General features: G+C 49.0%; 1 long non-coding RNA gene across 1 annotated transcript; it reads right to left on the bottom strand.

Moving 5' to 3' along the window:
- Positions 1-3,160: 3,160 nt before the first annotated feature.
- On the bottom strand, positions 3,161-20,884 carry LOC123365928. Its single transcript, XR_006577830.1, has 3 exons — positions 20,735-20,884; positions 13,825-13,919; positions 3,161-3,272 (listed from the first exon to the last, which is right to left on the bottom strand). It is a non-coding gene; the product is annotated as an uncharacterized LOC123365928 (long non-coding RNA).
- Between the last annotated feature and the right edge of the window lie 6,878 nt (positions 20,885-27,762).

A 27,762-nucleotide genomic window follows, 5' to 3' on the forward strand; every position in this document is an offset into this window, starting at 1 on the left:
AACTCAGAACAAAACATTATGGCTGTTCTTTCAAAAGTTTATGACTGAACATTTACTAAATACAGCTTTGAAACTTTACTATACAGAAGAAAAATGCTGCTTTTAACCATCTTAATTTAGAAGAAACAAGCACAGAAACAGTTTCCATACCGTGTCACATTTTGTTTTTTAAACTCCCCCTTAATTTTTTAGTAGTTTATGTTTAACACAATACTGTCCTGTATTTGCCTTTTATTTTTGGTCTCTGCTGTTGCCTGATTGCATACTTCCATTTCCAAATGAGGTGTGTGGGTGACTGGTCAGTGTCTAACTCTGGTGTACATAACTCTGAGGTTCTACTGTAATTAAAACAGGTATATTGCTTTTTAAAAAAAAAAGCAATGTACATTCAGGAAAAAGAAATTCCACATATTTTAATGGTTTTCAGTGCCCACGATAATCCTTTGTTGTCTATAATCACAAGTCCACAACCACTAAACATCTGAAGTGTGATGTGAGAATAATAAAAAACCCTCCCTCTCTCTCATTATAGTAAACAAAAGAGCAACTAAATTTAGCACCATCCTGCAGAGAATGAAAGTCGTGGTTGTGTCCTTCAAAGGACGAGAGAAAGAGAGAGAGAGAGAGATTGGGAATGCAGCTACAAAGTCTATGCTCAGTTTTTATGAGGGGGTATATCATGTCACCCAATTGCAAAACCTCTGGTAGACATAGGGACAATAAGGAGGTAGGGAAGCATAGGGGAAAAAGAGATCCCTTACGTCAGTGAGGGTCTAAGAAGGGCTCACAGGGAAAAACAGTAATTAAATTATATTAAACTTCTCTTTATTTTTATTTCATTAGGGCTGGATTTGGACTCAGTCCATGCTAGTGAAGAGGAAGTAATAACCCACCTTAAGCCCCTAGGAGGGTCACTCAGACTTCGTGTTCAGGTGTGCAGGAGTCACAGGCAGTATCTTTCTGAGTTGCTGGGGGGTGCTCAACCCTCGCTCTACCCAGGTCCCGCCCCCCACTCCACCCCGCCCCCAAGCTCTCACCCCTGCCCCACCTCTTCCCACCCCCTGCCTCTTCCTGCCTCCATCCCACTGCTTTCTGCCCTGTTCTGCTCCCTCCCCCGAGCACACCCTGCCCTCGCCCCTGCCCCCCAGTGCCTCCTGCATGCTGCTGAACAGCTGATCGTGGAGAGCTGGAGGCGCTAGGGGGGAGGGGGAGGAGCTCATTGGGGGGCGGCCGATGAGTGCTGAGTATTCACTACTTTTTTTTCCATGGGTGCTCCAGCCCTGGGGCACCCACAGAGTCGGCACCTATGATAGGAGTAAGTGGGGCTACTTGCTTGCTTTTTCTCTCTATGGAATGAGTGGGGAGTATAGTGTAGGCCAGAGTAAATTACTCCCCCTGGGAATGAGTGGGAAGTAGGGAAAGCAACGATCTTCAGAGTGATGTGTCTGAGTCATAGTGCATCCTGGAGCTACTCCTGGGTTAGTGCAGCTGAATTACCACCTCCTGCTTAGGGCTGGTTCTTAAGTCAAAATCTAGTTCTAAATTATTCCATTTTCTTTAGCAATATCTTGTATGACATGCACAAAATATACGTCACCTGTGAGATCTCATTAAAATAGTTATTTCCCTGTTTCAGCCTCCTGAAGACAGAAGAACAGAAATGATAGCCTAGCTTTTTTTTTCTTTATTTTGGAAGGCTTTTTAAAATTTTCTCTCTCTCTATAGTTCCTAGGGATGTTCTCAGTAAAGCTGTTGCTTGATTCTGGTTCGCATAAATTCAAAACTATTGCTTTTAATGGAGTAACTTTATGGATAGCATTGGCCCAATATTTGAGCTGAGCAAATAAATTATAGCAAATAATCCATTTAATGTGTGGCTTTTCAGCTCATGAATTGTCTTTGAGCAGCTAATGATACTCTCAGATTTATTTTTATTTAGAAATTTTTCACCATAACATTTCAGTAAATAACTCTTGTTCTGTGGATTGCACATGTGCAATACAAGCCTTGTAACATTTGATGATTTTCTTAAAAATCCCAGCTCCAGGAGTCACGTGATTATATGAGTCTCAGCTTTCATTTCATAAAATAATATGTTTCTAGCTCTCGTTGTAGAGAAAAGCCTAAAAGTATGAAACCTAGTGACACAAAACTAGGCAAATAGAGAATCCAAAAATTCTTATTTTTTAAAATGCTATGATTTTTATATCATATTCATGATTTTTGCAGGTCATGAGTTCTGAAGAGTTGTGATTAGCAATAATGCTTTGTCATTCAGAAAAGGCCTTAAGAAATTGGTAGTGAGCTGCAGGATCTGGTAGTCATGGCAAGCTCACAGGATCCTAGGTAAGGGGAAACCATAAACAATCCCTCACTGTTAGGGCAAATCAGTGTGACAGATATTCAGAGCTAGCTTTCAAATGTAACAGAATGCTATCTTCACCATAAGAAGGGTTTAAAATTACTTTTAAAAATGAAAAACACGTAGATTTTGCATGGAACCCACATCTAACAAACAATCTACGTAATATGAGAATCCTAAGCAATGCCACTGATGAAGAGAACATAAATAAATTCTGAAAGCAAATTGGTATTTTGTGGAGCAATATCAAAGACGACCAGCATAGTAACCTCTTGTTGAATGAGTGAGTGAAACACCTGTTATTGTCCAAAAAATTGAGTTTTGATTTAAGGTTTCATTGCACAATATCAATTTGTTGTTGAGGCTAAAGTATCACCTAATCAAAAGAAAGTACCAAATATTTCTAAACTGAAACATGTTCTAATGTTATGTATGCATACAAAAATAATCTCTTAGGTAAACTGTCATTAGCTGTCATTTGTGCTTTTCCTGCTAAAGAGCATATATTTTGGTTTCACCTACAGAGTTTACTAAAGTTTAACAAGATTAGTTTATTTTCATCATTTCTTGCTTTTTCTTGCTTTTCCTTTTTAATCTTGTTTTGTCTTATGTCTTTTTTTAAAATCTTACTTATTCTAAATCATAATTTCCATTGACAGCTTGCTGCATGCTCAAATTCGTGACCAAAAGACTTACCCACTGGAAAACAAAATCCTTAGCAGCAAAGAATTCCATTGATCTTGTTTTGGCACAAATAAAATCACAAGGCAAGGATAAAACCAACATTTAATGTAAGTAGAGGCCATCTTGTCTGGATTATGATTAGTTTTGAATTCTTCCTGTTGCCATGACACCATGTATGAAAGGAAATCAGAAAGGCATTGTGTCTCACTCAAGAGCTTGTTTTGTTCTGTTTAAAATGACAAGAAAACTCAATTTTAGTAAAATAAACCACAAAAACCACCTTTTACATTTTCCCAAGAGATGATCAATTTAGCAGCTAGCCTGCGTGAGGGCCTATGTTCAAAAATCTTGCTGGTTAAACAAATTAATTGGGAAATGTTGCTTATTTAATCTTTCTATGGCTGTTTCTGTTGCCATGAAGTGAGGTTTGGTAAACACTCCCACCTTTAGAAACTGCTCTGATTTCTACTCTGTTGAAATCTGCCCCATGGGCCATTGCAGTCACTGAGACTAGCCAGAACACAGTGTCCTCCAGACACACCCTTGTACACCCCCTATGCTGGGGGCTGCAGTGGCTCTACATCATTGGGGGAGTACCAAGAAGGGAGTGTTACTCAGTGAGGAGACCAGCCTGCTTTACAGCCCTTTTATAAGCAGCATAATGGGGCCAAAGGGGCAATTGAGATTCAGGCCCTCAAGTGCTGGCTGCTGTTTATGGACTTTAAAGAGACCGTGATCAGAGCCATCCCTTGGATACGGCAAATCAGGGCGACTAGGGCCCACGCTTTGGGGGGCCCGGCACTTCGATAAAATCATGAGGAGGCAGGCGGGGAGGTGAGGCGGGAGTGTGAATGGGGTCAGGATGTGGGCAGGGAGGCAAGCGGCAGGGGGGTGAGGAGGTGAGCAATGGCCACCGGCAGCCCCTACCAGAACCACCCACTCCCCCCAGTGTTTTCTGCCCGCCGGCAGGCCCTGCCAATCAGCGCCCCCCTCCCTTTCAGTGCCTACCACCTGCCACGGATCAGATATTTCATGGGCTCAGAAGGCGCTGGGGGCAGGGAGGAGGAGCGAGGATGCAGTGAGCTCAGGGGAGGGAACTGGCCGGGGAGAGGCGTGGTGGGGAAGAAGCAGAGTGGGGTTAGGGCCTTTGGGGAAGGGGTTGAGTGGGGACAGGGCCTGGGCAGAGCCCAGGGGGAGCACACCCCCCCAGCAGATTAGAAACTCAGCACCTATGTCCCAGGCCCTGCACCCCTTCTAGGGACGGCCCTGACAGTGATACTTTCTGTATAGAAGAGGGGTTTGCTCCCATGGTGCTGCTTCCCCTCCCTGAACACTGCTGTGCAATGTGCAGCACATCAGCTGACTGTACCACAAGGAAGAAAGGAGAGCAGTAGAACAGAGACCCTGGACTTCAGAAAAGCAGACTTCGACTCCCTCAGGGAACTGATGGGCAAGGTCCCCTGGGAGAATAACATGACTGGGAAAGGAGTCGAGTAAAGCTGGCTGTGTTTTAAAGAATCCTTATTGAGGTTGCAGGAACAAACCATCCCGATGTGTAGGAAGAAAGGTAAATATGGCAGGCGACCAGCTTGGCTTAACAGTGAAATCCTTGCTCGTCTTAAACACAAAAAAACAGCTTACAAGAAGTGGCAGATTGGACAAATAACCAGGGAGGAGTATAAAAGTATTGCTCAGGCATGCAGGAGTGAAATTAGGAAGGCCAAATCACGCTTGGAGTTGCAGCTAGCCGGAGATGTTAGGAGTAACAAGAAGGGTTTCTTCAGGTATGTTAGCAACAAGAAGAAAGTCAAGGAAAGTGTGGGCCCCTTGCTGAATGAGGGAGGGAACCTAGTGACAGAGGATGTGGAGAAAGCTAGTGTACTCAATGCTTTTTTTGCCTCTGTCTTCACAGACAAGGTCAGCTCCCAGACAGCTGCACTCTGCAGCACGGTATGGGGAGGAGGTGACCAGCTCTCTGTGGAGAAAGAAGTAGTTCGGGACTATTTAGAAAAGCTGGACGAGCACAAGTCCATGGGGCCGGATGCGCTGCATCCGAGGGTGCTAAAGGAGTTGGCTGATGAGATTGCAGAGCCATTGGCCATTATCTTTGAAAAATCATGGCAATCGGGGGAGGTCCCGGATGACTGGAAAAAAGCTAATGTAGTGCCCATCTTTAAAAAAGGGAAGAAGGAAGATCCAGGGAACTACAGGCCAGTCAGTCTCACCTCAGTCCTTGGAAAAATCATGGAACAGGTCCTCAAGGAATCAATTTTGAACCACTTAAAGGAGGGGAAAGTGATCAGGAACAGTCAGCATGGATTCACCAACGGCAAGTCATGCCTGACTAACCTAATTGCCTTCTATGATGAGATAACCGGTTCTGTGGATGAGGGGAAAGCAGTGGATGTGCTATTTCTGGACTTTAGCAAAGCTTTTGATACAGTCTCCCACAGTATTCTTGCCAGCAAGTTAAAGAAGTATGGGCTGGATGAATGGACGGTAAGGTGGATAGAAAACTGTCTAGATGGTCGGGCTCAACTGGTAGTGATCAATGGTTCCATGTCTAGTTGGCAGCCGGTATCAAGTGGAGTGCCCCAAGGGTCGGTGCTGGGGCCGGTTTTGTTCAATATCTTCATTAATGATCTGGAGGATGGTGTGGACTGCACCCTTAGCAAGTTTGCAGATGACACTAAACTGGGAGGAGTGGTTGATACGCTGGAGGGTAGGGATAGGATACAGAGGGACCTAGACAAATTAGAGGATTGGGCCAAAAGAAATATGATGAGGTTCAACAAGGACAAGTGCAGAGTCCTGCACTTAGGACGGAAGAATCCCATGCACTGCTACAGACTAGGGACCGAATGGCTGGGCAGCAGTTCTGCAGAAAGGGACCTAGGGGTTACAGTGGACGAAAAGCTGAATATGAGTCAACAGTGTGCCCTTGTTGCCAAGAAGGCTAATGGCATTTTGGGTTGTATAAGTAGGGGCATTTCCAGCAGATGGAGGGATGTGATCATTCCCCTCTATTCAGCACTGGTGAGGCCTCATTTGGAGTACTGTGTCCAGTTTTGGGCCCCACACTACAAGAAGGATGTGGATAAATTGGAGAGAGTCCAGTTTCTAGGAAAAGGCAGGTGTTAGTAATGGGAGATTCGATTATTAGAAATATAGATAGCTGGGTCTGTGATGACCGGGAGAACCGTATGGTGACTTGCCTGCCTGGTGCGAAGGTTGCGGATCTCTCGAGGCATCTAGATAGACTTATGTGTAGTGCTGGGGAGGAGCCGTTACGGCGAACTACTGGTGTTATTGCACCCGAAAGCACTAGGGGCTCAGGGTCCGCAGCACGAACAGGTGAGGAGGTGGTATCAGCTCGTGCTGGGCAAAGGGGTATCTCAGCCGCCGGCAGTAATGGAGGAGAACAGTCAGAAACAGGTGACTCGTGATTCGATCCCTCACCAGAAGAGGTGAAGTCAGACCCCTCAACTGCAGATGGGTCCTGAGGACTGGCATGACCTGGCAACAGCTGATCTACATGTCGCCGCCAGGTAAGATTCTCTGCAGTCCGGACTGTGTAGGAAACAGGTCCTGTTTGAGTGATGACTGTGGCCGGAACCCATTTAGCTCTGGAAGTATAATTCCGAGCCAAAACTGGCTGTCCCGGGCTAAAGGTTCGGTCTTTTGCTCTGGGTGCCCGTCTGATGACTTGATATTGCTGCTGATGTTGCACAATTTGTCGGGGTTCAGAAGGTTTCAGCAGATCAAAGCAAGTGCGCAGCTGTCGTCCCATCATTAGAAAGGCCGGAGATGCGTGGGTCGTAGCATGAGGTGTGTTTCTGTAGGAAAGTAAAAAGGTATCCAGACGCTTTTGAATGGAGTGTTGTCCCCTTGCTGATTTCAAAGCGTTTTTCATTGTCTGCACAAATCTTTCAGCTAATCCGTTGGTGGACGGATGATATGGTGCTGATGTGATGTGGTGTATCCCATTTGCTTTCATAAAATTTTGAAACTCCTGAGAAACGAACTGCGGTCCGTTGTCGCTCACAAGTTGTTCTGGCAGACCAAAATGACTAAAGAGTCCTCGTAGTTTTTGGATAGTACTCTCTGCAGAAGTGGACTGCATTATAGAGACTTCTGGCCATTTAGAATGGGCATCTATTGCCACCAAGAACATGCTTCCTTCAAGGGGGCCAGCAAAGTCAACGTGAATACGTTGCCACGGGTTTTCAGGCCAGTCCCATGGGTGTAGGGGTGCCCACTGGGGTGCATTCCTCACACCCTGACATGACATACAAGCTTTTGCCTTCTCTTCAATAGCGCTGTCCAGTCCAGGCCACCAAAAATAGCTTCGTGCAATTTCCTTCATGCGCACTATTCCACAGTGACCAGAATGTAGCTGTTCTAACATCTGTGATCTCAGTGGTGGTGGAATAATGACACGTCTCCCCCACAACAAACAACCAGATTGGACCGATAACTCCGTCCGCTTGGACATGTAGGGAACAAGGTCGGATGAGACCGGAGAGGTTTGTCGAGATGTTCCATGCATCACCAGGTCCATAACGTGGGACAATACTGGGTCAACGCGAGTTGCCTTCTTTATCTGAGTAGCAGTGATGGGTGTATTCTCTACCTGTTCAAAGTAGAAGATTTCCTTGTGGGCACTATCTTGGTGTTTGACCGGCAAAGGCAACCTTGAGAGGCCATCTGCATTGCCGTGTAGAGTGGATTTCCGATATTTGATTTCATATGTGTGTGCTGAAAGTAACAATGCCCAACGTTGCATACGACTAGCAGCTAATGGGGGAATGCCTGTGTAAGGTCCAAAAATTGATGTCAGAGGTCGATGGTCTGTGAGAAGAGTAAATTTTCGCCCAAACAGGTACTGATGAAACTTCCGAATTCCAAAAACAATTCCTAATGCCTCACGTTCGATTTGGGCGTAGTTAGTTTCTGCTTTGCTTAGAGTGCGTGAAGCAAAAGCAATAGGTCTCTCTTCTCCTGAAGGCATAATATGTGACACGACTGCTCCCACTCCATAAGGGGAGGCATCGCAGGCCAATTGCAGTGGTAAGGATGGATCAAAGTGCGTTAGAACTTCAGAATTTAGCAATGCATCCTTAGCTTTGTTAAACGCAACATCACAGGCTTCAGTCCACTTCCAGGCCTTGTTCTGCCCAAGGAGCTCATGAAGTGGTTTTAGCAGTGTGGCTAACTGTGAGATGAACTTTCAATAATAGTTCCGTAGTCCTAGAAACGAGCGCAGCTGGCTTACATTTCGAGGTGGGGGAGCCTCCACAATAGCTTTAACTTTTGCAGGGGCCTTATGAAGACCTGCAGAATCAATGATGTGTCCCAAATATTCAACAGAGGGCTTGAAGAATTCACACTTGTCTTTGCGAACTCGTAGGCCATACTCTTCCAGTCTTTGTAGGGTAGCCTCTAAATTCTTTAAGTGATCCTCTTCATTTCTTCCAGTGACCAGGATATCATCCAGATAGCACTGAACTCCTGACAAGCCACACAAGATCTGGTCCATAGCCCTCTGGAACAGGGCGGGAGCAGATGTTATTCCGAAGGGTAGACGACAGTATCGATAAAGCCCCTTATGAGTCACAATAGTCAACAGCTCTTGGGACTTTTCATCGACGTGCATCTGTAAATATGCTTGACTCAGATCAATCTTACTGAACTTTTGTCCCCCAGCCAGGCCTGCGAAGAGGTCATCGATGCGGGGAAGCGGGTATTGCTCTGCACACAACACTGGGTTGACAGTGACTTTAAAATCACCGCAAATCCGGAGAGAGCCATCTTTCTTCACGATTGGAACGATAGGAGTGGCCCATGAGCTATGGGTAACTGGTATTAGGACTCCATTGGTGACCAGGCGCTCCAGGTCTGCTTCACTGTACAGGCCACACACTAACCTGTCACGCAGGGCATCATGTAACATTTCTTTAAATTCACAGTGTTCTGCTAGCTTTTTTAAAATGGCTACAAATTGTACAACTGTTTCATCTTCCTTTTGGTCTCTTTTGTGGAACCTATATCTTTCAACAATTACCAGTGGTTTTGGGGAGAAATGAGACCCCAGGATTTCCACAATGTCACTGTAAGATTTAGTCTCAGGCTTAACAGGGTGTAGTAAGCTGCGTAGCAGAGAGTAGGTTTTAGCCCCTACAACAGTTAAGAATATTGGCACCTTCTTCGCTTCTGTAATGTCATTTGCAATACCAAAAAGCTCAAAACGCTCAGTATACACATGCCACTGCTCTGTATTCTCATCAAAAGGCTCCAGGGGCCTGGTCAGAGTAGCCATGATTTTTAGTTTCACTTTCACAGTCAGTGCAAACAAGCAGCTTTTTTTCTTTGTTTGGTCTTTACCTTGACTTCTACTTCCTTCTGTTACTGGAGCAGCACCGGAGTCTCACCCTCGTCGCCAGTGTTATATCCTTGGGGCAGTCGGTGTAGGAAACAATCACTTGAGGCCAGAGAGCAGGCAGCTAACCAAAACCTCCATTTTATTTACATATATACAGAGAGCTCCTCAGCCGGTTAAAACCGGTTGAGCTAACCCATAATAATCTAACTCAGTTGCCATAGCAACAAAACCATGACAACCAAATACACAACACCGGTGGTCGTGGTACATGTAGGTACCAATGACATAGGGAAGGGTAGGAGAGATGTCCTGGAAGCCAAATTTAGGCTGCTAGGGAAGAGACTGAAATCCAGGACCTCTATGGTGGCATTTTCAGAAATGCTCCCAGTTCCACGCGCAGGGCCAGGTAGGCAGGCAGAGCTTCAGAGTCTCAATTCGTGGATGAGACGATGGTGTAGAGAGGAGGGGTTCACGTTCATTAGGAACTGGGGAAACTTCTGGGATGGGAGGAGCCTATACAGGAGAGATGGGCTCCACCTAAACCAAAGTGGAACCAGACTGCTGGCACTAAACATTAAAAAGGTTGTAGAGCAGTTTTTAAACTAGGAGATGGGGGAAAGCCGACTGCTGCAGAGGAGCGTGTGGATCGGACACAGACTTCTCTTAGGGGAGAGTCTGATGATAGAGAATCTCCAGGTTATAGTCAGGAGCAGAGGAATGAGAAGTATAATGTATGGGCCGGATCAGATGATAAACAGTCACATAAAAAAGAATCTGGCACATCAGAAAAAGGCAGGCTAATAAACAGGGACAAGTTTTTAAAGTGCTTGTACACAAATGCCAGAAGTCTAAATAATAAGATGGGTGAACTAGAGTGCCTTGTGATAAAGGAGGATATAGATATAATAGGCATCACGGAAACCTGGTGGACTGAGAGCAATCAATGGGACACAATCATTCCGGGGTACAAAATATATCGGAAGGTCAGAACAGGCCGTGCAGGGGGAGGAGTGGCACTATATGTTAAAGAAAGTGTAGATTCAAATGAAGTAAAAATCTTAAGCGAATCCACAGGTTCCATAGAGTCTCTATGGATAGAAATTTCATGCTCTAGTAAAAATATAACAGTAGGGATCTATTATCGACCACCTGACCAGGACAGTAATAGTGATGATGAAATGCTAAGGGAAATTAGAGAGGCTATCAAAATTAAGAACCCAATAATAGTGGGGGATTTCAATTATCCCCATATTGACTGGGAACATTTCACTTCAGGACGAAATGCAGAGATAAAATTTCTCGATACTTTAAATGACTGCTTCATGGAGCAGCTGGTACGGGAACCCACAAGGGGAAAGGCGACTCTAGATTTAATCCTGAGTGGAGCGCAGGAGCTGGTCCAAGAGGTAACTATAGCAGGACCGCTTGGAAATAGTGACCATAATACAATAGCATTCAACATCCCTGTGGTGGGAAGAACATCTCAACTGCCCAACACTGTGGCCTTTAATTTCAAAAGGGGGAACTATACAAAAATGAGGGGGTTAGTTAGACAAAAGTTAAAAGGTACAGTGACTAAAGTGAAATCCCTGCAAGTTGCGTGGGCCCTTTTTAAAGACACCATAATAGAGGCCCAACTTCAATGTATACCCCAAATTAAGAAAAACAGTAAAAGAACTAAAAAAGAGCCACCGTGGCTTAACAACCATGTAAAAGAAGCAGTGAGAGATAAAAAGACTTCCTTTAAAAAGTGGAAGTCAAATCCTAGTGAGGCAAATAGAAAGGAGCACAAACACTGCCAACTTAAGTGCAAGAGTGTAATAAGAAAAGCCAAAGAGGAGTTTGAAGAACGGCTAGCCAAAAACTCCAAAGGTAATAACAAAATGTTTTTTAAGTACATCAGAAGCAGGAAGCCTGCTAAACAACCAGTGGGGCCCCTTGACGATGAAAATACAAAAGGAGCGCTTAAAGATGATAAAGTCATTGCGGAGAAACTAAATGGATTCTTTGCTTCAGTCTTCACGGCTGAGGATGTTAGGGAGATTCCCAAACCTGAGCTGGCTTTTGTAGGTGACAAATCTGAGGAACTGTCACAGATTGAAGTATTACTAGAGGAGGTTTTGGAATTAATTGATAAACTCAACATTAACAAGTCACCGGGACCAGATGGCATTCACCCAAGAGTTCTGAAAGAACTCAAATGTGAAGTTGCGGAACTATTAACTAAGGTTTGTAACCTGTCCTTTAAATCGGCTTCGGTACCCAATGACTGGAAGTTAGCTAATGTAACGCCAATATTTAAAAAGGGCTTTAGGGGTGATCCCGGCAATTACAGACCGGTAAGTCTAACGTCGGTACCGGGCAAATTAGTTGAAACAATAGTAAAGAATAAAATTGTCAGACACATAGAAAAACAAACTCTTGAGCAATAGTCAACATGGTTTCTGTAAAGGGAAATCGTGTCTTACTAATCTATTAGAGTTCTTTGAAGGGGTCAAACATGTGGACAAGGGGGATCCGGTGGACATAGTGTACTTAGATTTCCAGAAAGCCTTTGACAAGGTCCCTCACCAAAGGCTCTTACGTAAATTAAGCTGTCATGGGACATGGGACAAAAGGAAAGGTCCTTTCATGGATTGAGAACTGGTTAAAGGACAGGGAACAAAGGGTAGGAATTAATGGTAAATTCTCAGAATGGAGAGGGGTAACTAGTGGTGTTCCCCAAGGGTCAGTCCTAGGACCAATCCTATTCAATTTATTCATAAATGATCTGGAGAAAGGGGTAAACAGTGAGGTGGCAAAGTTTGCAGATGATACTAAACTACTCAAGATAGTTAAGACCAAAGCAGATTGTGAAGAACTTCAAAAAGATCTCACAAAACTAAGTGATTGGGCAACAAAATGGCAAATGAAATTTAATGTGGATAAATGTAAAGTAATGCACATTGGAAAAAATAACCCCAACTATACATACAACATGATGGGGGCTAATTTAGCTACGAGTCAGGAAAAAGATCTTGGAGTTATCGTGGATAGTTCTCTGAAGATGTCCACGCAGTGTGCAGAGGTGGTCAAAAAAGCAAACAGGATGTTAGGAATCATTAAAAAGGGGATAGAGAATAAGACTGAGAATATATTATTGCCCTTATATAAATCCATGGTACGCCCACATCTCGAAAACTGTGTACAGATGTGGTCTCCTCACCTCAAAAAAGATATTCTAGCACTAGAAAAGGTTCAGAAAAGAGCAACTAAAATGATTAGGGGTTTAGAGAGGGTCCCATATGAGGAAAGATTAAAGAGGCTAGGACTCTTCAGTTTGGAAAAGAGAAGACTAAGGGGGGACATGATAGAGGTATATAAAATCATGAGTGATGTTGAGAAAGTGGATAAGGAAAAGTTATTTACTTATTCCCATAATACAAGAACTAGGGGTCACCAAATGAAATTAATAGGCAGCAGGTTTAAAACAAATAAAAGGAAGTTCTTCTTCACGCAGCGCACAGTCAACTTGTGGAACTCCTTACCTGAGGAGGTTGTGAAGGCTAGGACTATAACAATGTTTAAAAGGGGACTGGATAAATTCATGGTGGCTAAGTCCATAAATGGCTATTAGCCAGGATGGGTAAGAATGGTGTCCCTAGCCTCTGTTCGTCAGAGGATGGAGATGGATGGCAGGAAAGAGATCACTTGATCATTGCCTGTTAGGTTCACTCCCTCAGGGGCACCTGGCATTGGCCACTGTCATTAGACAGATACTGGGCTAGATGGACCTTTGGTCTGACCTGGTACGGCCTTTCTTATGTTCTTATGTTGTTCTTATGTCCAGCAGAGGGCAACAAAAATGGTTAGGGGGCTGGAGCACATGACTTATGAGGAGAGGCTGAGGGAACTGGGATTGTTTAGCCTGCAGAAGAGAAGACTGAGGGGGGATTTGATAGCTGCTTTCAACTACCTGAAAGGGGGTTCCAAAGAGGATGGATCTAGACTGTTCTCAGTGGTAGAAGATGACAGAACAAGGAGTAATGGTCTCAAGTTGCAGAGGGGGAGGTTTAGGTTGGACATTAGGAAAAACTTTTTCACTAGTAGGGTGGTGAAGAACTGGAATGGGTTACCTAGGGAGGTGGTGGAATCTCCTTCCTTAGAGGTTTTTAAGGTCAGGCTTGACAAAGCCCTGGCTGGGACGATTTACTTGGGTTTGGTCCTGCTTTGAGCAGGGGGTTGGACTAGATGACCTCCTGAGGTCCCTTCCAACCCTGAGATTCTATGATTCTACCTTCTATCCCCAAGTCTTCTGCAGTTCCATAGTATTCTCTGGACACAATTTGTAAAGAGTCTTGCAATGAAAGGCCCTATAACAATGTAGAGTTAAACTGGGGCATCAGTGGCAACTCACCTGATTCAGCCTAATGATTATGGAAGATGACTGCTGGTCAAACTGGGACTATAGTGACATCAATTCCATTGACTAGGGATGCCAGGTGATTCTCACTGCAGGATATAAAGTGATTTACAGGCTTTAAAAATACAATGAATGCTGGGAGAGGTGCAGACAGTTCTCAGCTCACTACACTTATAAGATAGGCCAATGCCTTGTGGACTAGCTACAGCATCTTTGTGAGTTTCTTGTGTGAGAAGAGGTAGAGAATGTTGCAGTATGTCCAATCAAAGGGGAAAAATGCATAAATTAGTATGGCCAGATCTTCACCCAAAAGGGTGAAACAAGCTTCTTCCTAGCCACAGGTGGCAGAATGATACTTACCTCTGTTTGTAAAGCACTTTGAGATCTACTGAGAAAAAAAAGTGGGTATTATTATTACTACCAGTTCAGCTCAGTGGTTTGAGCATTGGCCTGCTAAACCCAGGGTTGTGAGCTCAATCCTTGAGAAGGACATTTGGGGATTGGTCCTGCTTTGAACAGGGGTTTGGACTAGATGATCTCCTGAGGTCCCTTCCAACCCTAATAATCTATGATTCAGTCTTTCCTGGCTTTAATTTAAAAAAACGGTTACCCACCTTTTAGTAACTGTTGTTCTTCAAGATGTGCTCTTCATGTCCATTCAAAGTAGGTGTGCGCACGCCAGCCGGAAGATTTTCCCTAGCAGCGTCCGTAGGGTCGGCCCGGGCGCCCCCTGGAGTGGCGCCACCGCGGTGCCCTATAAAGGGGCCCGCCAACCCTCCACCCCCTCAGTTCCTTCTTGCTGGCTCTCCGACAGAGGGGTAGGAGGGTGGGTGTTGGAATGGACATGAACAACACATCTCGAAGAACAACAGTTACTAAAAGGTGGGTAACCGTTTTTTCTTCTTCGAGTGGTTGTTCATGTCCATTCAAAGTAGGTGACTCACAAGCCTAACTTTAGGAGGAGGGGTCGGAGATCACTGCTGACTGGAGGACTGCACAACCGAAGGCTGCGTCATCCCTCGCCTGTTGCGTGATGGCGTAGTGAGCCGAGAATGTGTGAATGGAGGACCACATGGCCGCTCTACATATCTCTAGTCGGGACCTGAGCCAGGAACGCCGCAGAGGAGGCCTGCGCCCTAGTGGAGTGGGCCGTGACCGGAGGGACAGGGGTCTTAGCTATACGGTAGCATTCCCGGATGCAGGTCGCAATCCACGAAGAGTATCAGAGGGGTAGCCGTGTTAGTCTGGTTCTGTAGAAGCAGCAAAGAATCCTGTGGCACCTTATAGACTAACAGATGTTTTGCAGCATGAGCTTTCATGGGTGAATACCCACTTCTTTGGATGCAATCCACGAAGAGATACGCTGAGAGGAGACCGGGAGACCCTTCATCCTCTCTGCCACTGCAACGAAGAGCTGAGCCGAGCGTCTGAAGGGCTTGGTACACTCTATGTAAAAAGCCAAGGCCCAGCGGAAATCCAGGGAATGGAGCCTCCGCTCCTCGCTGGAGGAGTGTGGCTTCGGATAAAACACCAGGAGAAATATATCTTGGCCCATGTGGAAATGGGATACGACCTTAGGTAGAAAGGCCGGGTGAGGTCTAAGGTGGACTTTGTCCTTGTAGAAGACAGTGTACGGGGGCTCAGATGTTAGCGCCCGAAGCTCCGACACCCTTCTGGCTGAGGTGATCACCACCAGGAAGGCGGTCTTGCATGACAGGTATAGCAGGGAGCACAAAACCAGAGGCTCAAAGGGAGGCCCTGAGAGGACGGAGAGGACCAGATTCAGGTCCCAGGCAGGGGTCGGCGGACGAACATGCGGGAAGAGCCTGTCTATACCCTTAAGGAAACGCCCAACCAGCGGGTTCACAAACACCGAGGCACCACCTTCCCCGGGGTGGAAGGCGGATATAGCCGCCAAGTGAACGCGAATGGAGGAAAGGGAGAGGCGCAGATGTCTTAGGTGAAGCAAATAGTCTAGGACAATTGGGATTGGGACCCCCAGCAGGTCATTACCTCGCTGACCCGACCATATGGAGAAGCGCTTCCATTTTGCCAGGTAGATAGCCCTAGTGGATGGTTTCCTGCTACCCAGCAGCACCTGCTTAACCTGCTGGGAGCACTGCAACTCCGCTGGGTTCAGCCATGGAGCATCCAGGCTGTGAGGTGAAGGGATTCGAGGTTCGGATGGCGGAAGGAGCCCCGGTCCTGCGTGATCAGGTCCAGAAGCAGGGGCAATGTCAGGGGTGCCTGAACTGACATATGCAGGAGAGACATGTACCAATGCTGGCGCGGCCACGCCGGGGCTATCAGGATTACCCTCACGTGGTCCCTGTGAATTTCAGGAGCACCCTGTGTATCAGGGGAAACGGAGGGAAGGCGTAGAGCAGACCGACCACCCAGGACTGCAGGAAGGCATCCAACAGAGACCCCCGGCTGTGGCCCAGGAGGGAGCAGAACCGTCGGCACTTCCTGTTCTCCCTCGAAGCAAACAGGTCTAACCGGGGAAAGCCCCAGAGCTGGAAAATTGAGCGCACCACATCCCCCCAAAGAGACCATTCGTGACCCCGGAACGAGCGGCTGAGGGTGTCTGCCAGACCATTCTGCTCCCCCGGGAGGTAGAATGCCGTCAGGTGGGTGGCATTGAGAAAGCAGAAATCCCACAGCGCGAGGGCTTCCTTGCACAGGGGAGAGGAGCACGCACCCCTCTGTTTGTTGATATAGAAAACTGTTGCCGTGTTGTCCGAGAGGACCAAAACACATCTGTCGGCCAGGTGGGACCGGAAGGTCAGACAAGCCAGGCGGACCGCCCTCAGCTCCCTGACATTGATATGCAACTCGAGGTCCTCCGGCGACCACAAGCCCTGAGTCCTGAGGTGACCCAGGTGCACTCCCCAACCTCAATCTGAGGCATCCGTCACCAGGGAGAGGGAGGGCTGTGGGGCAGCGAAGGGGACACCCTTGCATACTTCCCGCGGGTCGAGCCACCACCGCAGCGAGCTGAGCAACAAACTGGGAATGGACACCACCAAGTCCAGGGGGTCCCTGGCCGGGCGGTAAACTGTCGCTAACCAGGACTGTAGCGGGCGGAGCCGGAGTCTGGCGTGGGCCACCACATAGGTGCACGCCACCGTGTGGCCCAACAGCCGGAGGCATACTCGCGCCGTGGTTACCGGGGCGCAGCGCAGACCCAGGATGAGCTCGGAAATCGCACGGAACCTGGATTCCGGTAGATACACTTTGGCTTGAGTGGAGTCCAGAACAGCGCCTATGAACTCTATCCGTTGTGTCGGAGACAGGGTCGACTTGGCTTTGTTTAAGAGGAGGCCGAGATCGAGAAAGGTCCGCCTGATGAACGACACCTGTATCTCTACCTGCCCCATGGAACGACCTTTTTTGAGCCAGTCGTCCAGGTAGGGAAACACCTGAATGCCCCGCCTGCGGAGGAAGGCGGCCACGACTGCCATGCACTTCGTGAAGACCCTAGGAGTGGCCAACAGGCCGAACGGGAGCACCGTGAACTGCAGATGGGCATCGGCCACGACGAACCTGAGGTACCGACAGTGTCAAGGAATTATGGCAATGTGGAAATAGGCGTCCTTTAAGTCGAGGGCGGCATACCAATCTCCTGGATCCAGGGAGGGGATGATCGAGGACAAGGAGACCATGCAGAACTTGAGTTTCCGGATAAACTTGTTCACCCATCGCAGGTCTAAGATGGGCCTTAGGCCCCCTTTCACCTTCGGTATGAGGAAATACTGGGAGTAGAAGCCTTTTCCCCTGAGCTCCCGTGGGACTTCCTCCACCGCCCCTGCCTCCGTGAGGGACTTCACCTCTTGAGTTAGAAGTTGCTCGTGAGATGGGTCCCTGAAGAGGGACGGGGAGGGGGGTTGGTGGGGCGGGAGGGAGGAGAACTGGATAGAATATCCCCTCTCTACCGTGCGGAGCACCCATTTGTCCAACGTGATGCGGGACCAGGCATGGTAGAAGGGGGACAGACGTGACCCAAAGGTAGGGGTGGAAGGATCCAGAGTCTCGATTGGTAGGTCTCCCTCGACCGTACCATCAAATAGGGGGTCTAGGCCCCGATGATGGCCTCGACGCCTGGCCGGAGGGGTGGCGTTGGGGACGCCTCCTGCCATTTCTGCCCCGCCTGCGACCCGGCTCCTGGCGAGTCTGTAGCTGGTATGGGCGGGGGGCCGCCTGCGGCCTAAACTGTCTGCGCTGGGTTGCAGGGGTATGCAGGCCTAGCGAGCGAAGCGTGGCCCTCGAGTCCTTTAGGCTATGCAGACATTTGTCTGTCTTTTCAGAAAATAGCATTTGCCCCTCGAAGGGGAGGTCTTGAATTGTCTGCTGGACCTCATAGGGCAGGCCCGAGACCTGGAGCCAGGCTCCCCGCCTCATGACCAGGCCCGTGGCCAGGGTGCACGAGGCTGAGTCCGCCACGTCTAAGGCGGCCTGGAGGGAGGCTCGAGAAATCAGTTTGCCCTCCTCCACTAGGGCCGAAAACTCTGGCCTCGAGTCCTGGGGAAGGAGCTCCGCAAACTTCGACATGGCTGAACACGTGTTGTGACCATATCGGCTTACAACCGCCTGTTGGTTGGCAATGCGGAGTTGGAGGCCCCCTGTGGAGTACACCTTTTGGCCAAAGAGCTTGAGTCTTTTCGCATCCCTGCTCTTTGGCGTTGACCCCTGAAACCCCTGACGCTCCCGCTGGTTGGCCGCATCCACTACCAGGGAGTCCGGGGGGTGGGGGGTGTACAGGTGCCCGTGCCCCTTCGAGGGGACAAAATAGCACTGCTCAAACCTCTTGGCGGTAGGGGCCAACGAGGCTGGAGTTTGCCATAGGGTGCGGGACGTATCCACTATAGACTTTATCAGCGGGAGGGCCACCCTGGATGGCCCCGTGGGAGTCAGGATGTCCACAACAGGGTCCACGTCCACCTCGATTTCCTCCGCCTGGATCGCGAGGCTCTGCGCCGCTCTGCGGAGCAATTGCTGGAAGATACGAGTGTCCTCTAGGGCCGGTGCCGCAGCCGTGCCCGAGACCGCTTCATCCGGGGAGGACAACGAGGAGAGTACCTGGAGCGGTCCTTCCTGCGGTGTGTGCAGTCCCTCAGGGTCCTGCGGCACACAGTACCGTGGTTGCGGTGCCAGTTCTGCGTCTAAATGCGGCACCACGACTGGTACCGGGGTCACCAGCAAGCGGCTTGGCGTATCATGCAGTTCTTGCAGAGCCAGACCTGAAGCCGTCGCCGGTGCCACTGCCCCGCTAGGGGGTGCTGTGCTTGAGAATGGCACACCTGTGCTCGGTGACGGTGCCAGTGGAGGAAGCAGCTGCGCCGGGGCCACCGCAGTCGAGGACACCGATGCCGATCTTGATCGCAGGCCGAACGCCTGGCCTACCAACTGGTGGTAGGCCCAGGGAGTCCAAAACAGCCACTGCGATGGCGGCTACCATTGTTACTGCCACTGTGGATAACGGTGGCGTCTCGCCCCCGACTCCGACCTCCTGCTCCGCGACCGGCTGGAGCGATAGGAGTCCGCCTCTGAGTCTGAGGTCTCTGAGTATGAGGACCTGGGGGGAGCGGCACCTGGTGCCGATGGAGAGTGGTGCGGAGGCGGGCCTCTCGCCTGGTCCGGTGCCGTCCTCATGGCGTGGTGCAGGGAGGGAGGCGACAGCATGGCTGGTTTGCCCCTAGACTGCACGGGGGGACAGACCACCGTGGGCAACTCCCTGAGGTGCGGCGAGACCGGCGCCGAGAGTCCCATCAGACCTGAGGCCGCCTCGAACGCCTCCGGGGTCGCAGGGGGGCATAGGTCTCCGCTGAGGTCCAGAGAATTAGGCTGGTCCAGACTCAACCACCCTCTCTGCGGTGCAGGAGTCGATGGAACCGCTGAGGGCTGTAGCCCAACCTGTCCACCCATGGTCACGGACGGCGTCGGCCTCGGATCCTGGTGGGGTGACCTGTCCCTCACCGGCTTCCTCCTCTTGGCGGGCACCGGCGAAGGCGAGCGGTGCCGCACTGAGGCCGACTTCCTTAGACCCGACTCCGTCCGGTGCCGGGTCTTTGACGACTTGGGCTGGGCCCTAAGTCCTGATGCCGGTGTCGGGCGCTCCGCACCGAAGACGACGTGCTGGGCACCGCCTCGGCTGGTTCCGGGTCCGAGGGTGGCTGTAGGGCCGCCTCCATCAGGAGGACTCTAAGTCTTTGAGCCCTGTCCTTAAGAGTTCGCGGGCGGAAGCCTCTACAGATAGAGCACCGGTCCTTTTGGTGGCTCTCTCCGAGGCACCTTAATCACACAGAGTGTGGGTCACTCTTGGGCATGAATTTCCCGCAATCCTTGCAAAGTTTGAACCCGGGGGACCCGGGCGTGCCCCAGTGGGCAACAAAAACTCGGGGGGGGACCCCCCAACAACTAAGAACTATATACAGAGGACTACTCACTAACTATCATACAACTTTATACACTAAACGGTAAGGATAGGACACTGCCGACTTGCTACCGCAAGAGAAGTTCCAGCTAGCCGTCACCGGCGGTAAGAAGGAACTGAGGTGGTGGAGGGTCGGCGGGCCCCTTTATAGAGCGCCGCGGTGGCGCCACTCCAGGGGGCGCCCGGGCCGACCCTACAGACGCTGCTAGGAAAAATCTTCTGGCTGGCGTGCACGCAGCGCGCACACACCTACTTTGAATGGACATGAACAACCACTTGAAGAACCACCAGTGCTTTTTGGTCCATGCACTCCCCTCTCCCCAGTTTTATTCCTGAGACAGAAGTGTCTGCACTGGATAAAAAGGATACAGCTGCATGTCTTCATCATATTGTTGCATAACTGCCACTGTCAACTGAGTATCTCCCCCAATGGTTGTACATAGATGTACAGAGACTAATGTAGTAACTGACCCCTAATGGACTCTGCAGTTCTAGCCGCTGGCGAGGAGACACAGCACCACCTTCCAGACATTTTGGGAGCAATTAGAAAGGACTGAATGAAGGAATCTTCCCAAACTCCATTGACTCCTGCCAGGACAAGTAGGCTGGTTAGCAGCCCCATGTGGGTGAGCAATCAATGTGACCAGTAGATAGCATAGTATCAGAATCATTGTTACATCTCTATCTGTTACCATGAAACGGTTACCCTGCAACCAGAGCTGCTTTAGTTCCATTCACTAGCCTGGAGCCAGACTGAGAAGGGTTCAGGATGTTTGCACAGGTGATGGTGTCATTGGCATTGGTACAAACCCACTTTCTCGGTTGTCGTTCCTAGGATGCACTTTGGCCATTAATAGGCTGGAAGTCTCTGTCTCTAGGCCAGTGATTCTCAAGCGCAGCCCTCAAGGACTTCAGGTGCAGCCACCATGACTTTTGGAGTCCCAGAGGCCCCTGCCCAAAATCCCTGCCGTGGCCACTGGCTCTGCTCCCTGCAGCAACAGCAGCAGCTCAAGCCCAAGCTGGGCCTGGCTGTGTTTCATTATAGTGTAGCACGACTCCTGCCTCTGGCTGTGAGAGGGAACCTGTCCTCTCTCCCCACCCCTTTTGCCTTGATTGACAAGGGGGCAGTGGCAGGGCTCTGATTGGCCAGAGTTCCGTTTCCCAGCTTGCCTCCCATTAGAGGAGGGGAGTGTCACTAATCAAGGGCCACCTGGCTGGCTCTGGGCTAATCAGCTTGCAGGGGGAGGAGCCAGGCAGAACCTGGACAGGTTGCATGGTGCTGCTGCTGGGGGGCTGAATCCCAAACATCTCTCAGGCTGGCAGCATTGGCCAGGGAATGCAGGTGCTGCAGTGACCGTAGGGGCCCAGTAGGGAGCCGCAGCTGCTGCTACCGCAGGGATACAGCCAGCCAGAGCTGGAGCACAAGGGCGGGGACAGGTCCAAGGAGCAGCCAGAGTGTGTGGGAAGCAGAAGCGAGCCCAAAGGTTCCAACTGGTACTGTGGATATACAAAACTTGTTTGCTAAAAAGGAAGCACAGAAGCAACCAGCTTATATTGAACCCACTACGAGTAACAACCAGGGGCGGCTCTAGGCATTTTGCCACCCCAAGCATGGCAGGCAGGCTGCCTTCGACGGCTTGCCTGCGGGAGGTCTCCAGTCCCGCGAATGTGGCGGTAGCCTGCAGGAGGTCCGCCGAAGCCGTGGGACCAGCGGACCCTCCGGAGGTATGCCGCCGAAGGCAGCCTGCCTGCCACCCTCGCGGCGACCGGCAGAGCGCCCCCCACGGCTTGCCGCCCCAAGCACGCGCTTGGCGTGCTGGGGCCTGGAGCTGCCCCTGATAACAACAGTAACTCTGGTTTGTTGGTACCACTTTCTGCTAGGGGAGCCATGACTAATGCAATGAAAAGAGGGTATATAATAGTGAGAGGGAAGAAAAGTATTGAGTTTTGTTGGAATCAGTTCATCCAAAACCATTGCAATTTGTACTATATGTAAAACAGAACTTTGTGAGATGAAATTGTATGGCACGCAGGGTCATTATAAAACTCATGAACCAGAAGTAGAGAAAAACTATGGTGACAATTTTCTCCATAAGAAAGCTCTTGCAGAAACCCAGAAGTGAAATAGTTCAACAGCTAAAGAAACTGAAGGACTTTGCTTCCTGAAAGGATGAATTACGTCTAACAACACTTAAGGCAAGTTATTGCATTGGCAGCACTGCAAACCATTTTCAGATGGTGAATTCGTCAAACCTTCAGTGCTTTCTGTTCAACCAGACAATCAATTGTTTCATGATATAGCCCTTAGTAATGATACAGTGCAATGACGAACTCCAGAGCTTGACATGAGAAATTTTGTTACAAACTTTTTTTAATTGATGTACTTAGTAATAACTATGTAACTTTTGTGGTATTATTAATAGTACATATTACTCTTTACATTGAAAAGGTTTATTATTTTATTTACTTGGCACTTCCAAGTAACCAAGTGACTAGACTATCCCTAGTATAATATTTTAACTGTCAAAACTGCAGCTACTGGGAATTTCTGCAGCAACAGCAATAAATGTTTGAGAGCCACTGTTCTAGGCCAGCTTTGCATAGCCAGTGGCCGTGCCCATCTCTATATTGGTCTGTTGTAACCCACTCACAGTTTACTTCATGACAAGGCCTCCCTACTCTGCCTTGCAGACTCCTGGTTTCAGGGAGACATTGGAAACTGGCATAGCAAAGACCCCCCAAAAAGTGTGACAGTTCTGATCACTGAAATTTGAAATCAATGGTACAGTAGGGGGTATAATTTCTTTCCCCCAATTTTATCTCTCCATTGCTCTTTCCCTATCTCTCATTCTATTTTGTCCAGTGTCTACTTACCTGTCTGCTTTTAATTGCTTCAAGCAGTAGAAAACTTCAGCATAGCCCCAGAAGTCCTGCATCTTCTACAAGTTACTGGTCCAGAGACAGCAGCTGTCCATCTGTCCTGCAGCACATCTCTCAGATGGGGGAGTGGGAGAGAAAGAGCAAGAGTCACATCTGGCACCAAACAAGCTGCAGACGAGTTTGAGTAGGCACATTCTGTCTATATGCCATCCTCTACCATTTGGGTATAGCTGGCTGTGCAGGCAATGGGAAGAGAAGTCATCAGCTGGGCAGCAGGTGATGGTATATATGAAAGCAGTGCAATGGTAGGATGGTGAGACACACTGCACCACTGAAAGCAGTGTCCCATGAAACATAGAATACTTGAGAGATCTGTCAAAGAAGATCATGCAAAGGAAGAAGGGAGTCCTTAGCCAAAGAGAAGCACAACTTGTTCTTCACAGGGGTCCCAAACAGGTTTCACCTAATAAGATCCAGAAACTTCCTCACCACTATTGGGATGCTGAACATTTGCCAGTCCCCACATGACATGTACATGGACATTGCAGCACCAAAGATTATTAATGCACATTTAAGAAAAGTTACAACTTGATGTTGGTATTGACAAGATTTTGATACACAACTTCAGGACATGAGAAAAAGAAAGAAACTAACATTTTCTTTTGTTTATTCCTCTGTCTGTCTTGTTCAGATAGACTATTTTTGGGAGAAGAGACACCAGCACTGGAAGATGTATAAATAGATCTAGTAAAATCGAAGCAGAAGGACTCACAGCAGGTACCCACAGTAGCTTGACTGCTCAGCCAAATTTCATGTTGTGACTGCTAAATGGAGAGAAAATTATTATTTTAACAGTTGCATTGTCTTTGCGGAACATCTGTATTTAGAACCATAGCTACCGAAGCTGGGGATGGTGGGTGGGTGAGAAGGCAAAAGAGAATAATTTCTCTGTTGTAAGTTATGAGATCTGTCAATTCTGCGATATAGGCACTTGCCAATGCATAAACTGTTTTGGACCAACTGCTTTTTCAGATCTGGCACTAGTTCAGTGCCCTTTGAATAGGCCATCAGGTAGAAAAGACCTCTTTTTTATCTACGGGTACGTCTACACTACGGGACTATTCCGAATTTGCATAAACCGGTTTTGTAAAACAGATTTTATAAAATCAAGTGCACGCGGCCACACTAAACACATTAAATCGGTGGTGTGCGTCCATGGTCCGAGGCTAGCGTCGATTTCTGGAGCATTGCACTGTGGGTAGCTATCCCGTAGCTATCCCATAGTTCCCGCAGCCTCCCCCACCCCTTGGCATTTCCGGGTTGAGATCCCAGTGCCTGATGGGGCAAAAATCATTGTCGCGGGTGGTTCTGGGTACAGCCTCACCCCTCCCTCCCTGAGCCGCAGACAACCGTTTCGCGCCTTTTTTTGCTTGGTGAACTGTGCAGACGCCATAGCACAGCAAGCATGGACCCTGCTCAGCTCCATACCGCAATCGTGAATGTTTTAAACACCTCGCGCACTCTCGTGCAGTGAACCAGGACCTTCAATCCGAGGCGAGGAGGAGGCGGATACGGCAGCGCGGCGATGACAGTGATGAGGACGTAGACACAGAATTCTCTCAAACCGCGGGCCCCTGCGCTTTGGAGATCCTGATAGTAATGGGGCAGATTCTATCCATTGAACGCCGATTTTGGGCCCGGGAAACAAGCACTGACTGGTGGGACCGCATTGTGTTGCAGGTGTGGGACGATTCCCAGTGGCTGCGAAACTTTCGCATGCGTAAGGGCACTTTCATGGAACTTTGTGACTTGCTTGCCCCTGCCCTGACACGCCATAATACCAAGATGAGAGCAGCCCTCACAGTAGAGAAGCGAGTGGCAATAGCCCTGTGGAAGCTTGCAACGCCAGACAGCTACCGGTCAGTCGGGAATCAATTTGGAGTTGGAAAATCTACTGTGGGGGCTGCTGTGATGCAAGTAGCCAAAGCAATCACTAAGCTGCTGCTACGAAAGGTTGTGACTCTGGGAAACGTGCAGGCCATAGTGGATGGCTTTGCTGCAATGGGATTCCCTAACTGTGGGGGGGCGATAGATGGAACCCATATCCCTATCTTGGCACCGCAGCGCCAGGGCACCCAGTACGTAAACCGCAAGGGGTACTTTTCAATGGTGCTGCAAGCACTGGTAGATCACAAGGGACGTTTCACAAACATCCACGTGGGATGGCCAGGGAGGGTTCATGACGCTCGCGTCTTCAGAAGCACTACTCTGTTTAAACGGCTGCAGCAAGGGAATTACTTCCCAGACGAGAAAATAACAGTTGGGGATGTTGAAATGCCTGTCGTTATCCTGGGGGACCCAGCCTACCCCTTGATGCCATGGCTCATGAAGCCATACACAGGCAGCCTGGACAGTGGTCAGGATCTGTTCAATTACAGGCTGAGCAAGTGCAGAATGGTGGTGGAATGTGCATTTGGCCGTTTAAAGGCGCGCTGGCGCACATTACTGACTCGCTCAGACCTCAGCCAAACCAATGTCCCCTATGTTATTACTGCTTGCTGTATTCTCCACAATCTCTGTGAGAGTAAGGGGGAGACCTTTATGGCGGGGTGGGAGGCTGAGGCAAATCACCTGGCCGCTGATTACGCGCAGCCAGACACCAGGGAGATTAGAAGAGCACACCAGGAAGCGGTGCGCATCAGAGAAGCTTTGAAAACGAGCTTCATCAATGGCCAGGGTACAGTGTGACTGCTGTGTTTGTTGATGAACACCCAACCCCCTTGATTGACTCAGTCCCTGTAAGCAACTCCCCCACCCCCTTCGAGTACAGCTTACTTATGCAAATAAAGTCACTCTCATTTAAAAAGCATGAATTCTTTATTGATTCATTATAAAAAGAGGGAGAGAAGTAAGGGTGTGGTTTGGGAGGAGGATAGGAGGGATGGAGAAGGCCATTAAAAAAAAATTCACAGTAACGACATCCTTCTGGTTGGGCTGTCCACGGGGGTGGAGTGGGCGGGTGCACGGAGCCTCCCCCCACGCGTTCTTACACGTCTGGGTGAGGAGGATGTGGAACATGGTGAGGGTTGAGGGTGGTTATACAGGGGCTGCAGCGGCACTCTTTGATCCTGCTGCCGTTCCTGAAGCTCCACAAGACGCCGGAGCATGTCAGTTTGATCACGCAGCAGCCCCAGAGTTGCATCCCGCCACCGCTGATCTTCCTGCCGCCACCGCTGATTTTCCTGCCGGTCTTCCTGCCGCCACCTCTCATCTCGGTTGTCCCTCCTGTCCTCACGTTCATCCCTCCTGTCCTCACGTTCACTGGCCTCTTTCCTGTAATTTGAAACCACGTCCTTCCACTCATTCAGATGAGCTCTTTCATTGCGTGTAACTTCCATAATATCCGAGAACATCTCATCTCGCGTCTTCTTTTTCCTCCGCCTTATCTGTGCTAGCCTTTGGGATGGAGGAGGGATGGTTGAAAAATTTGCAGCTGCATGAGGGAGATAAATATTTAGAAAGATACATTTTACAGAACAATGGTTATACTCTTTCACAGTGAACAGCAGTATTCACCTAGCACATGTGATTTCCCTACAAGGTCGCATTTTTCATCTTAATAGTGAGTGCCTGCAGCTCTGGAGTTACAGATCTCACAGACACAGGTCCAGGCATCAGAATTCAGCTTGCATGCGGCCATGGTAAGCCACTGTCTTTCGGCTTCTGTAGTGATTTACCCCTCCCCCCCAACGCATGGCTAATACCACGCTAGCTCCCTGCTAATCAACAACCTTCCCACCCCCCCCACCCCCCCCACTGCGTGTCTGGTACCTTGGGGAAGATCGCCGGTGACCAAACACAGAAAAGATCATCAGCATTTCACTCCTCCCCTCCCCCCGCTTCGCTACGTGCAGGAAAGTTTTTTTTTTAAGCTGATGCAGTCCACGAACCCAGTAGAAAAATGGCCACCCCCCTTACTTAAATTCCTGATTTTTAACCAGGTTATCCTGAACGATATCACTTTGCTGAGGATAACAGAACAAGATAAAGAACGGATGCTTCTTGAATGCCAGCAGTCACCGGGACCATACGCTGCTATGCTTTGCCACGCAATGATACCTGATTACTTGCTACATGCATGGCGTGGTAAAGTGTCCTACCACGGTGGGCGGAACAAGGCTGCCTTGCCCAGAAACCTTCTGCAAAGGCTTCTGGAGTACCTACAGGAGCGCTTCATTGAGATGTCCCTGGAGGATTTCCTCTCAATCCCCGGACATGTTAAACTTTTCTAAGTAACTATACTGTCTGCGAATGCATCCCAAGTCCTCAGGGCAAATCAATCATTAAAAAAGGCTTGCTTAAAAAACAATGTTTGCTATTTGCAAAGGTACACTCACCAGAGCTCCCTTCCATGGCATCATTGTCTGGGATAGTGGCTTGTGAGGGCTGGGAGGACGGTAATTCCGTCAGGGTGATAAAAAGCTCCTGGCTGCTGGGGCTCACGGAGTGCTGTGTGCTCTCTGCTAGGTCTTCCTCCTCTTCTTCATCTTCATCTTCCCCGTCTGCATAATCCTCAGCCATGGCAGAGATTACAACCCCCACCTCGGAATCCACGATCA

This window comes from Mauremys mutica, chromosome 3 (assembly GCF_020497125.1).
Source record: "Mauremys mutica isolate MM-2020 ecotype Southern chromosome 3, ASM2049712v1, whole genome shotgun sequence".
In the NCBI taxonomy this organism is placed as follows: domain Eukaryota; kingdom Metazoa; phylum Chordata; order Testudines; family Geoemydidae; genus Mauremys; species Mauremys mutica.